Consider the following 12,153-nt stretch of genomic DNA (forward strand, 5'->3'; position numbering starts at 1 on the left):
GGGGGGGGGGGGGGGGTAGGGAGGGTACCCACCCTCCCGGGCAGAGGTTGGGATAGATGGCGGGCGGGCGCCCCTCTCGCGCGCGGCTCCACATCCTGCCTCCTCCCAAAGCCCCGGCTGCCCGAACTCCAGCATCTCTCCTCCCGGCCCTCCTCGGAGCTGTGGTGGGGAAACGGACAGGAAGGACGGGGAGCGGGGTCAGTCGCAGGCGCCGAGTGGCCCTGCCAGCACCCCTGGGCCAGCGGAGGGCTCCCGGAGTCAGAAAAAGAACAATAGCGGACCCTCGGCCGCCGAGCCCCCCGAGTCTCCCGCTCGCGCCTTCCTCCCCAGCTCCTCCAAGCTCAGCGCGGAGGCGGGTCGAGCCCTGAAGCGGGGACTGGGGGGAGCCAGACGCAGGCGGGCCAGGCAGGTGGGACAGGGAGCCGACTCGGGGCACCCAGAACGCCCCGCCGGGGACTGGTCATTCATTCCCACCCGCGCTCCCTCCGCACCCACCCCTGCCCCAGCCGGCCTGCGAGTCGCGGGGGCCGGTAGGAGAAAACCCCGCTCCTAACTTGGCTCGTCCTCCCTTTCTGCCCTGACGCCCACCATCCTCCTCTTCCTGTGTTTCCCAGTCTGCCCTCTGCAGACAGCGGGCGGCCGGCGGGGACAAGGGACTGGTGGCGGGACCCTCGCTGCCAGCCCGCCCAGCCACTCCGCCGGCGCGCCGTCCGCGCCTCCTGGCCGCCTCCCTCGTCCGAACCCCAGACACAAAGGCGGGGACCGGAGCCCGCGAGCCCGCTCCGGGGAGCCTCCAGACTCTCGGCGCCGCGCACTCACCCCATCAAGGCGGCGGCGGCGGCTCCCGGGCCCCGCTGGCTGCGCTACCCCGCCCGCCGCTTCCCCAGGAAAACGCGGACGCCGGGCTCGCTTCCTGCTCAGCTTCCTGCGCCTTGGTCCCTCCTCCTCCCCCGCTGCGGGGGTCAGTGGGCGCCGCGGCTCCCGGGCTGGGCCGGCGGGGCGGGGCGGGGGCAGCACCACCACGTGGCCGCCCGGCGCCGGCCCCCGCCGACCCGGATCCCGCGGGAGCGGGAAGGGAGGTGCTAACCATTCCCCTCCCCTTCCACCCCGCGCGGCCCCAAATTCCGCGAGTCAGGTGACCCGGACCTGCGGGAGGTACTCCCGGCCCGCGCGCCCTGGGCGTCCGCGGCTTGCTTTTAGTTTTCCACGGATCGTGGGATTCTCCCCCGTGGATCTTTCAGCATCATCACCTGAAGTTAATGGAAACCACCGGTGCTCTGACCCCAGGGTTTAGGACGGATGAGATCCTGAATAGTAATGCATTCCTGGTTAACGTCCAAAGTCGTTTGCGGTCTTGGGGTGTTTTAAAGTCGCTGATCCAAGCGCTTTCTAACCAGAATCAAATCGGTCATATTTTCCAAAATTACTGAACAGAAAGTAAACTGGAACATGCTCGTAGTCTCTGGACTGAACCAGTTGGTTGGAATATGTTTGGTAACGCTCATCAGGTGGCAGGAGAAAACCACCAGCGTTAAGTATTGCTCGGAGAGTTAGGAAGGAGAAACCTACTGTCTGAACTGAGAGGCACCATGGGGAACGCCCTCCCTGCAGGGTCTGGGATGCAAAGGAGGCGCCGACAGCTCCTCTCCCTTCCCCAGCCCGCGGAGCCCGGCGTTTGAATCGTGATGGGCTCCTCCTGTAGTTCCAAGGATTTCAAAGCTCTCCACCTCCCGTTAAATTTGGGACGGCTTTGCCACTCATTTTGATCTTGTTAACCAGCTGTGGCTTAAAAAGTCTTCTGATGAACCTAGGGGCAGGACAGGAATAAAGACGCAGGCTTAGAGAAGGGACTTGAGGACATACGGAGGGGGAAGGGTAAGCTGGGACGAAGTGAGAGAGTGACATGGACATATATACTCTACCAAGTGTAAGATAGCTAGTGGGAAGCAGCCACATAGCACAGGGAGATCAGCTCGGTGCTTTGTGACAACCTAGAGGGATGGCATAGGGATGGTGGGAGGGAGGCTAAAGAGGGAGAGGATATGGGGATACACGTATACCTACAGCTGATTCATGTTGTTATACAGCAGAAACTAACACAGCATTGTAAAGCAATTATACTCAAGTAAAGATGTTAAAAAAAGAAAAGTCTTTATTCACCAAAGCCCCTGTGTTCCCCCTGTTAACTCTACATCCTTCGCACAGGGCAGGAAGGTTTCTAGAATAAATGAGTGGTATGAGTCCTTTTTTTGGTGAGATTGACTCAATCAATTGAATTTTTTTTAATTCCAACAAAACTGAAATTAACCTGAGTTCAGTTTATAATGTCTTGGTCAGATCTCCACGACCCCAGGTCAGACTTCGTCTGTACCCCTGTCTCCCCTACCCACGGCCAAGCCAAGGGAACAGCCTGCCTTAGCTTTAACAGGTGACTTATCAAACAGAGAGCAAAAGCTGTGTAACTAGTTGCATGGTCTTCCCTTCCTAAATCATAGATCACAGATTCCTTTGAGAAGTGATGAACAGCAGGTTTAAAGCAAGATGTACCCTCCTCTTCCTGTCTTTTATCCCTCTCAAATCACCCTCTAAAAGACACGGGAACTGGTAAACTTCTTTTTGGTTTAGTGCCGGCAATTTCCACCATACAGTTTGTCACTGCAGTTCATATGAATGGTGTAGCGTAGGGTATTTATCGGGAACAATACTGCCACGTGTGAGTTTTCTGTTCCCATTTCAGCAGGTCAGTCTCATTCAAGTGGTGGCAGCTGGCAAGGTGGGCATTGGAACGGGGTACAGGGTGTACTGTGCTGCTTTGGAAGGTTAACGTGTGTGTATTCTGTAGCTGAAGGAGTTAAAATATCAGACAAAACTGTGTAAGGCAGGGTCATCAGCCTTTTATTCATAGGAGCCCTGTCCCTTTTCTTTTCCTTTTGTTTCTCTTCTGCATGGCCAGGCCCTGCCCCAGCTACCTGCTTGGGGGCCGGTAGGCCCCTGTCAGCCCTGTGGCTCCCATAGGTGGCTGTGTGCTCATTCTCCTTAATTAACTAATTTGTTTATTTTTTAAATTTTAGAATTTTATTTATTTTTTTACACAGCAGGTTCTTATTAGTTATCCATTTTATACATATTAGTGTATATATGTCAATCCCAATCTCCCGATTCATCACACCACCACCACCCCGCCACTATTCTCCTTGATTCATAATCCCACCATCTACATTAGTCTGGGTGAGAGATTGTTGTGGAGGGAAGGATTCATAGTTAATCTTTGTGCCAAGACCCTTTACCAGCTCCTGCCCTCCGTTGAAACTCAAACCACCTGCTTCAGACCACAGCTGACACTCTGCCACCTGCAGGGAGATTGGTGGTCAAGTATGGGATTGAACACCCATGCTTGACCACCAAGTGGTTTTATTGCCCAAGCCTTTTAGAAAGTGCTAATTGGGTTCAGGATACATTGAGCACAACCCTTGGACGGAGAGCTGACCCACGTGAAAGGGTTTGAGAGATGGAAGCAAGGATAAAATGACCATATAAACTGCATAAAGTTGGTAGAACCTTTTGGGGATGAACAGCATGTTGAATTTCAATAGAAGTATCCCCAAATCAAAGCAACTGTGGTGTGATGTGTAAAACTAAGGGTAATAAGAGCCAGGGGACCAGGTTTCCCGACCCCTGTGTTTGACTAACTTGCCATTTGAACTGCACCACGTGTTTGAGTCTCACCTGGCCCATTTTCCCAATCAGTAAAAGAGCACGTTGAATTACATGGCCTCTAACATCCTAAGACCATTCTCTTAGTTTGAAGAGCCTTCACAAGCAACGTTGTCCCCACATGTTATGACAAAGGGTCTGTTCTAGCAGGTCCTAATAGTGTTGCTAGCCAGTGCTTAGCAGGATCCGTAAATGAAATTCATCGATTGGTAGGGCTCAATTTTCATTTTTCAAATTGAATAATATTACATTCCTTCTTTCTTGCTCCATCTCTCACCAATATCAGTTCTCCCCAGATTAAAAACTTCTTACGTTTGAGAAAACAAAGCTAAGACTTGTTGGGATAAAAAGAAACTGTCCCTGAAGGAGGAGATAGAGATAGCCGAAAAGTACCAGAATCAAAAAGTACCCCTCCACTCTTTGGTGTTTGGTCAGGATCTGACTAAATTTCTGGGTCTAGTTAGAGGCAGCATAATTTAGAGGAATGTGGTGATATTGGACCCAGTCCAGAGAATGGAACAAAAACACAATCAGAAGTTTGGAGAGAGATCATCTACGGGGAAAAGGCCAAATATTCATAGCAAAACCACCTTTTGTGTTTTCTTGATGATGTTTCCAAATAGGAGGAAACTGTGACATGGGAGAAATTAATACGTGTGGCATTGCTTTTCATAATTTAGTAAGACCATAGTAATAAAGTAGCGTGCAAACACTGATTAGCCCATGGTTTCTCCGCTTGCCAGGAAGCCAGCAGAAATTTCTCCAAGGGTAGGTTACTACCCTCTCCTTCTCAGTGACCTTGGGCACCTGATGGGGAGGGGAGGCTAAGATGTTTGGTAAAAATACACTCCGCAGCCCTGCATCAGAGCCCCGATTGTAGGAGTATGGCAGAGAAGCTAAGCATCTGAACCTTGACACTACAGACCTGAGAAGGTCTTAAGACTGGCCCATCATCTCCAATGAGGAATGGAAAGTCGGCAGAACTCTGCTGTCCAGTATGGCAGCCATTAGCCACGTGTGAACACCTGAAATGTCACTACTCTACTAGGCTACTGAGCATGTGAAATGTCACTAGTCCAAATTGAGATGTGCAATAAATGCAAAATACACACCAAATTTCAAAGACTAAAAAAGAAAAATATCTCACAATTTTTATATTGATTACACATTGAAATGCTGATATTTTGGATATATTAGGTTAAATATATTACAGACACTAATTTCAGTTATTTCTTTTTGCTTTTTAAAATGTAGCTAAGTAGAAAATTTACAAATTTCTATCTGGCTTACATTGTATTTCTATTGGATAGCACCGCTATGGGGGCTAATATTAGCAGCGAACACACATTTAGCATCTACTGTGTACCAGGCACTCTTCTAATTGATACATACATTAACTATGGTGGTCATATACTTAATTATACAATCTGTGACACTTCTGAGAGTGAAATAGGGCAGGCAAATGCTGAACCAGCCAGAATACCGGACAAAAGGCATAAACTGGAACTGTCCTGAGCAAACTGAGATGTCAGGCCCACCTAATGTTAGGTCAAATTAATCCTTACGTCAAACCTATAAGTACCATTATCATCCCCATTGGGTACATGAGGGAACTGGGGCACAGAGAGATTAAGTAACTTGCCCAAAGTCACACAGCTGGAAAGTAGTAGTGTTGGGATTCAAACCAGGGCAGTCCAGCTCTCGAGCTTTCACTCTTAACTGCCGTGCACCACCGTCTGCTCAAAAGCTAAGTATGGATAGAGGATTTAGTAGATGCCGTTTTCCTTACTTGTCACAGCAACTTGGACAGAGTATTATCCTGTTTTTATAGTGCAGAAACTGAGCTTTAAATAGATTGTCCAAATCCTAGAACCAGAAAGAATGGAGCCAAGAATCGAGGTTTGGGATGCCCGACTCCAGAGAGGTCCTCGTAACCGCCATGTCATATTGCTTTCAGGCCACCTCTGTCGATAAACGACTCTCATATTGATCTCAATACTTCTCCCTGGTCTGGCAGAGAACTGGATAAGAGAAGATGAGAACCCAGGTGTCATCACCTTGGAACAAATGCCAAAAGCTCAATCTTCTTGGCCTCTCCTTTCTTGGAAGGAGCATTTTAAGATAATCCAAAGAGCCATCCATGTGCCACATTAGTTGTTCTGCTGTGCGTGTCAGAAATTCCAGAAAATATCTGCCATTGAGGCAGTGGAGGAGGGCATTGTGAGGAGCTCACAAACATCAAGGAGGCAGTTGATTATCAAAAGGCTAAGAGTGGGGCTTCCCTGGTGGCGCGGTGGTTGAGAGTCCGCCTGCCGATGCAGGGGACGTGGGTTCCTGCCCCGGTCCGGGAGGATCCCACATGCCGCAGAGCGGCTGGGCCCAACGGGAGAGGCTACAACAGTGAGAGGCCCGCGTACTGCCAAAAAAAAAAAAATTAACATAGGATATAGTTTAAAGACTTCTAGGGCACAATTTGCTAAATCTTTATGGAAAATTATTGGCTAATATGTAAGGTACAGCATTGAGCACACATAGTAAAAAGAAATATGAGATGTCCTTGACCTCCAGCCTCTAACCTAAGAGATGACCTTAGGCATACACAGACAAAGAGTCATGAAAAGAAAACAGCAAATGCCTTCATGTTGCTTTCTAGCTCCTCAGCACTATTCTGTGGCTTTGCCAAGCCATGTTGCCAGGCAAGCTGTGCCCTTGAAAATGCGAGGCGTACTATTCTGCTGAACTATTATGAAGCTGTATGTTATGGGAACCAAAATATAAGTAAACTCACCTCCACCCACAGAGATTCCAATTCTAGAGTGCAGCCTGGATTGGAAATGACTATACTACACAGCTTCCATGCTAGTAAATAATGTGATTGAAACATCATGAGCATTGGAATCTTCTGCCTGTTACAGTGATAACGGTGCCTGTTAGGAGGTAACAGTGGCTTTAACAAAATAGGGGCTTGTTTTTCTCATATCCTGAAAAGTTGCTTTATTTAGATCAGTGGCTCAAGGTTGTCAGGTCTGAGGTCTCTGTGATTCTCTAGATTTCCCCCTCATTGTCAGAAGACAGCTTACCTGCCTACAGCATCCATTCTGTGTTCCAGGCAGGCAGAAGGGGAAGAGCGGACAGGCAGTTTGGGCTGGCGTTCTTTTCTGCCCTTCTTAGGGAGATCTTCTGAATGCCCCACCCAACTTCTTAATTTTATTGGTCAAAACTGTATCACATGGCCAGCCCCCTCTGAAAGGAAGGGAAGGAAATACAGACTTTTTTGCTGGGTACATTGTACGTGAAATAAAATTGCGGTTCTGCTAATGTGGAAATGGGGAGAATGGATATTGGGTTTATCTGTTGCTGTGAAACAAATGACCTCAAAACTTAGTGGCTTAAAACAGCAACAACAGGGGCTTCCTTGGTGGCGCAGTGGTTGGGAGTCCGCCTGCCAATACAGGGGACACGGATTCGAGCCCTGGTCCGGGAAGATCCCACATGCCACAGAGCAACAAAACCCGTGAGCCACAGTTGCTGAGCCCATGTGCCGCAACTACTGAAGCCTGCGCGCCCGGAGTCCGTGTTCTGCAGCAAGGGGGGCCGCCACAGTGGGGAGCCCATGCACCACAGCAGGGACTGGCCCCTGCTCGCTGCAACTAGGGAAAAGCCCACACGCAGCAAGGAAGAACCAACGCAGCCAATAAATAAATAAATAAATAATTTTTAAAAAGAAAAAAAAAAACAGCAACAACAATATTATCTATTATTTCTCATGATTCTGTGGGTTGACCAGGTGGTTCTGGAATGGCCAAATAACCTGAAATGGTCTCACTCCTAGAGCCGGTGGTTAGTGTTGGTCCCTGGCTGGAGGTCAGCTAGGGATTGTTGGCTGAGACATTGGTTCTCCTTCACATGGTGTCTTGGGCTTCCTCATGGACTGGTGGCTGGGTTCCAAGAAGGAACGTTCTGAGGGCATGCACCTCAATGTGCAAGTGCTTATATAGCCTCCACTTATACCATGCTTGCCATGGTCCCATTGGCCAAAGCTCATGGCCTGGCCGAATCCAAAGTCAAAGTGGGAAGCAATTACACAAAGGCATAAAATCCAGGAAGCAGGTTCACAGGGGACCAGCAAAGTACCAGTCCACCATAGGTAGGCATCTAGCTATCTCTGCCAAAGCATCTTTTTTGATAATATGTTAAAATTTCGCAATGCTTATTTTGCAGCAAGCGTAGAACAGTATTTGGCAAGCATTAACTCTGAAAATCCTCACAACAACCTTCTGGGGTATATGCTCTTATTATTTCCATTTAGAGATGAGGAAATAGATCAGGGAAGCTTAAGAAAGTTGCTGAAGGTCACATAGTAAAAAAACACCAGGGCTGGAATTTGAACCCAATCTGAATACTCAGCTTGGACAGGGATTTGTGAGCACATTCTGGCTGCAGGAAGATGGGAGGAAATCAAGTGACAGGGATCTAATAAAACAGCCATTTAAAAGAGATTTTCCCCATGTTTTAAATACCATTATCTTTCATCCTCTCTGGTAGCAGGTACAGAGAGAAGAGTGACATATCCCTGCCCATCAGAGTCAAGGCAGAAGGACTGTACTGAGGAGATGCTCACTTGCTTTCTGGGCAGGTGGCCTAATGCACGCTGGGCCCCTCTTCCCCAAGTACACACTGCGGAAAGCAGAGGTGAAAGCACACATGAGCCAGGTAAAGTTGGGATGGCTACAGTTGCCCCTGGGAAAACTTGAGGAAGAAGTCTGAGCAACTAGGAGCCTCGATGAAGGAATCTAGGAGGTTTCTGAAAGGGAAAAAACCCCTGAAATTTACTGCCCTTATACCTGACAAGTGTGTCAGAAGCGAATCACCCTAACGTGCTAGAAACACCTTCCACTGAAGAAAAGCACAGTGAAGATGCTCTACTTTTTCTGTTTGAAAGTGAGTTTCTCCAAGTGTGGCCTCTGCACTAGTCTGTCCACAGAAATACTGACTCAATTCTCCATTGGGTGGATCAGAAAATCTGCATGTTTAAGGAGCATCCCAAGGGACTCTTATACACAATACATTTGCAAATTATTGGTTTAAAAATGTTCTTTCAGTAATGATGATTTTTAAAACAGTGCTTTCAAACATTAAAAAAAAATTTATTTATTTATTTTCTTTCTTTCTTTTCTTTTCTTTTCTTTTTTTGGCTGCATTGGGTCTTCATTACTGCATGTGGGCTTTCTCTAGTTGCGGTGAGCTGGGGCTACTCTTTGTTGCAGTGTGCAGGCTTCTCATTGTGGTGGCTTCTCTTGAGGAGCACGGGCTCTAGGCGCATGGGCTTCAGTACTTGTGGCTCGTGGGCCCTAGAGCTCAGGCTTGTAGCTGTGGCTCACGGGCTTGGTGGCTCCGCGGCATGTGGGATCTTCCTGGCCCAGGGCTCGAACCCGTGTCCCCTGCATTGGCAGGCGGATTCTTATCCACTGTGCCACCAGGGAAGCCTTGGTTTTCAAACTTTAATATGCATCTGAGTCCCCTGAGATCTCTTGAAAAAGTAGGTTCTGATTCAGTAGGTCTGAAGAAAGGCTTGAAATTCTGCCTTTTCAACAAGTTCCCAGCCCTGACGCTGGTCTGAAGAACCAAGCCCCACACCTTGTAGCCAAGCTTTAAAAACCCTGGAGGGAAAAAACCCAAACAAACCCTTTTGGGTTGTAACATAAGGAGGCAGACAAACATGGTGGAAGTGGAGGCAGGGGTACCCTCGGCGCATCTGTGGGAGAGACAGAAGGTCACTGCCCTTTCCAAAGGGACAGGTCACTGATAAAAGACACAGACGCAGTAGCGAAAGAGGGAGCTTAGAGATATCCAGAGCAGTCTCCCCAGTCAAGGTGAGACTGATGGGCAAGTGCAACAGGATAGAGTGATGAAGGTGTTTTTCTAATGAGTCTGGCCTGAGGAGTTCAGACCATCGTTAAAGAGCTTGAAGAAACTCAGAAGAGTCAGATGGCGCAAAATCGATGGAACTGAATGAACACAAATATTTAGACAGGCTGATCTCCTAAGGTGCAAAAATACACAATTTGTATTTTAAGAGTTTGTGTGTGGTTTTTTCTTCAACCCTTGCTTTTTTTTTTTTTTTTTGCGGTACGCGGGCCTCAGTGTTGTGGCCTCTCCGTTGCGGAGCACAGGCTCCAGACGCACAGGCTCCAGACGCGCAGGCTCAGCGGCCATGGCTCATGGGGCCCAGCCGCTCCGCGGCATGTGGGATCTTCCCGGACCGGGGCACAAACCTGTGTCCCCTGCATCGGCAGGCGGACTCGCAACCACTGCGCCACCAGGGAAGCCCCAACCCTTGCTTTCTGCCGTGGTGTTATGTTGTTTATACGCAGAAGGAAGATACTGGTAGTATACGCTATGTGCTAGCTCCCCAGAAAAGTACATTTTTAATCCTTGCAAATGAATCTGGATACCTCCCTCAGGCAGATCCCCCCAACGCCCCGCCCCGGGAGGCGTACAGAGCAAAGTGCATTCTCTTTGCAAAGCAGAGCCTGATACTATCCCTTAGCTACACAGTGGCTGGCATCGATACCACTCTTTAGAGTTAACAAAGGATTTTTACACCCACCTGTCACATTTTTTACCCCCCCATTATAAAAAATAAGTAAGGCAATAATTACTGTCCTATTGTGCAATAAAAAAAAAAAAAACTAAGTTATACGGAGTTTTAGGGATTTGTCTAAGGAGCAGACTCAAAGCTAGAGCACCCGCTCCTCCGCGCTTGCCGCCGCCGCCACGGTAGCTGGGGGTCGGGGAGAGGACGAGCTGCCGCGGAGCCCGGAGAGTCCGTCTCCGTCGCTGTTTTTGCCTGAAGACCCTTCCTTCCTCGGTCGCACCCTGACTCCCTTGGTGTCCACGGGGAGTCCCTGAGGACACCTCAGCACGCAGTGGAGATGCCTCTCTTTGCCACCAATCCCTTCGATCAGGATGTCTAGAAAGCAACCGGTGAGATGAATACTGCTGAGGACTGGGGCCTCATTTTGGATATCCGTGATAAAGCCAGTCAGTCTCACACTGGTGGTTATTGGATGGATTTAGAATAGTCTTTTGGGATGGTGTAGCCCCATCACCAAGGCCTAAACACTCTGCTGCAAGGACTGTCCACTTTGGTATGAGCTTTGACAGCTGTGTGAGCTCTGGGAGCCCTTTAACGTAGAGCTCTCAGTCACTTTTTGTCCAGCCTTGTGGGCAGCAGACCTCAGTGGACACCATGCAGACCCAAAGATTGTCTACAGTCTATTATGAGGAGGGTGAACCATAAAGATTCTCATGTTGCTATGCAGGGTCTGATTTTTCTAGGAGTATGTGTATCAAATTGTGGCAAAATGTTTCACTTAGAAGTATGTTCAAGAGATTTTGCTAGTGAAGTAAGCAATGTATTAAACAAGTGTCACCCTAAAGTGTATGAAAAATTAAAGGCTCTTATGGTTGAATGGATGGATGAATTTAAGAATCATCCACAGCTTAGTCTAATATCAGCAATGGTTAATAACCTTAAGGAACAAGGTGTTACGTTTCCAGCTATTGGTTGTCAGATGAGGATACTGAGACCCAGAATGGTTAAGTGACTTGCCCAGGGCCACAGCTAGTAGTTGACAGAGCTGAAACTAGGACACAGGCCTCCTGACTCTCGGTCCAGTGTTCCTTCCACTACACGATCCTGCCTTCCGTTTGAGGCTGGATAACAAGCAAAAGCAAGCCCAGCTCTGGTAGCTGTACTGTGGCTAACAAGAAAGAAGATTTAGCGAAAGCCATTGAGCTGTCACTGAAGGAACAAAGGCAGCAGTCAACCACCCTTTCCAGTTTGTATCCAAGCACATCTAATCTCTTAACTAACCACCAACACGAAGGCCGAAAAGTTCGTGCTGTATACGACTTGGAAGCTGCTGAATTTAATGAACTTACTTTTAGAGTAGGAGAAATTGTTACAGTTCTTTTTTTTTTTAATTTTATTTTATTATTTTTATTTTTGGGTGCGTTGGGTCTTTGTTGCTGTGTGTGGGCTTTCTCTAGTTGCGGTGAGTGGGGGCTACTGTTCGTTGCGGTGTGCGGGCTTCTCATTGCGGTGGCTTCTCTTGTTGTGGAGCACGGGCTCTAGGCGTGCGGGCTTCAGTAGTTGTGGCACGCGGGCTCAGTAGTTGTGGCTCGCGGGCTCTAGAGTGCAGGCTCAGTAGTTGTGGTGCACGGGCTTAGGTGCTCCGCGGCATGTGGGATCTTCCCGGACCACGGCCCGAACCCTTGTCCCCTGCATTGGCAGGCGGATTCTCAACCACTGCACCACCAGGGAAGCCCTGTTACAGTTCTTGTTGACAGTGACCCCAACTGGTGGAAAGGTGAAACCCATCAAGGCCTGGGGTTATTCCCCTCTAATTTTGTGACTGCAGATCTCACTGCTGA

General features: G+C 48.8%; 1 protein-coding gene and 1 pseudogene across 1 annotated transcript in view; one reads left to right on the forward strand and one right to left on the reverse strand.

The window, feature by feature from the left end:
- Positions 1 to 967, reverse strand: part of RAI14 (retinoic acid induced 14) — a 150,336-nt gene extending 149,369 nt beyond the window's left edge. The window contains exon 1 of the mRNA XM_007466834.1: positions 820 to 967. The gene's annotated coding sequence lies outside the window, so the exon portion shown is untranslated. The remainder of the gene's footprint in view (positions 1 to 819) is intronic.
- A 9,682-nt stretch (positions 968 to 10,649) lies between these two features.
- LOC103082264 (signal transducing adapter molecule 1-like) overlaps positions 10,650 to 12,153 on the forward strand; it is a 2,322-nt pseudogene continuing 818 nt past the window's right edge.

Source organism: Lipotes vexillifer, unplaced genomic scaffold (genome assembly GCF_000442215.2).
Source record: "Lipotes vexillifer unplaced genomic scaffold, Lipotes_vexillifer_v1.1 scaffold647, whole genome shotgun sequence".
Taxonomy (NCBI): Eukaryota; Metazoa; Chordata; class Mammalia; order Artiodactyla; family Lipotidae; genus Lipotes; species Lipotes vexillifer.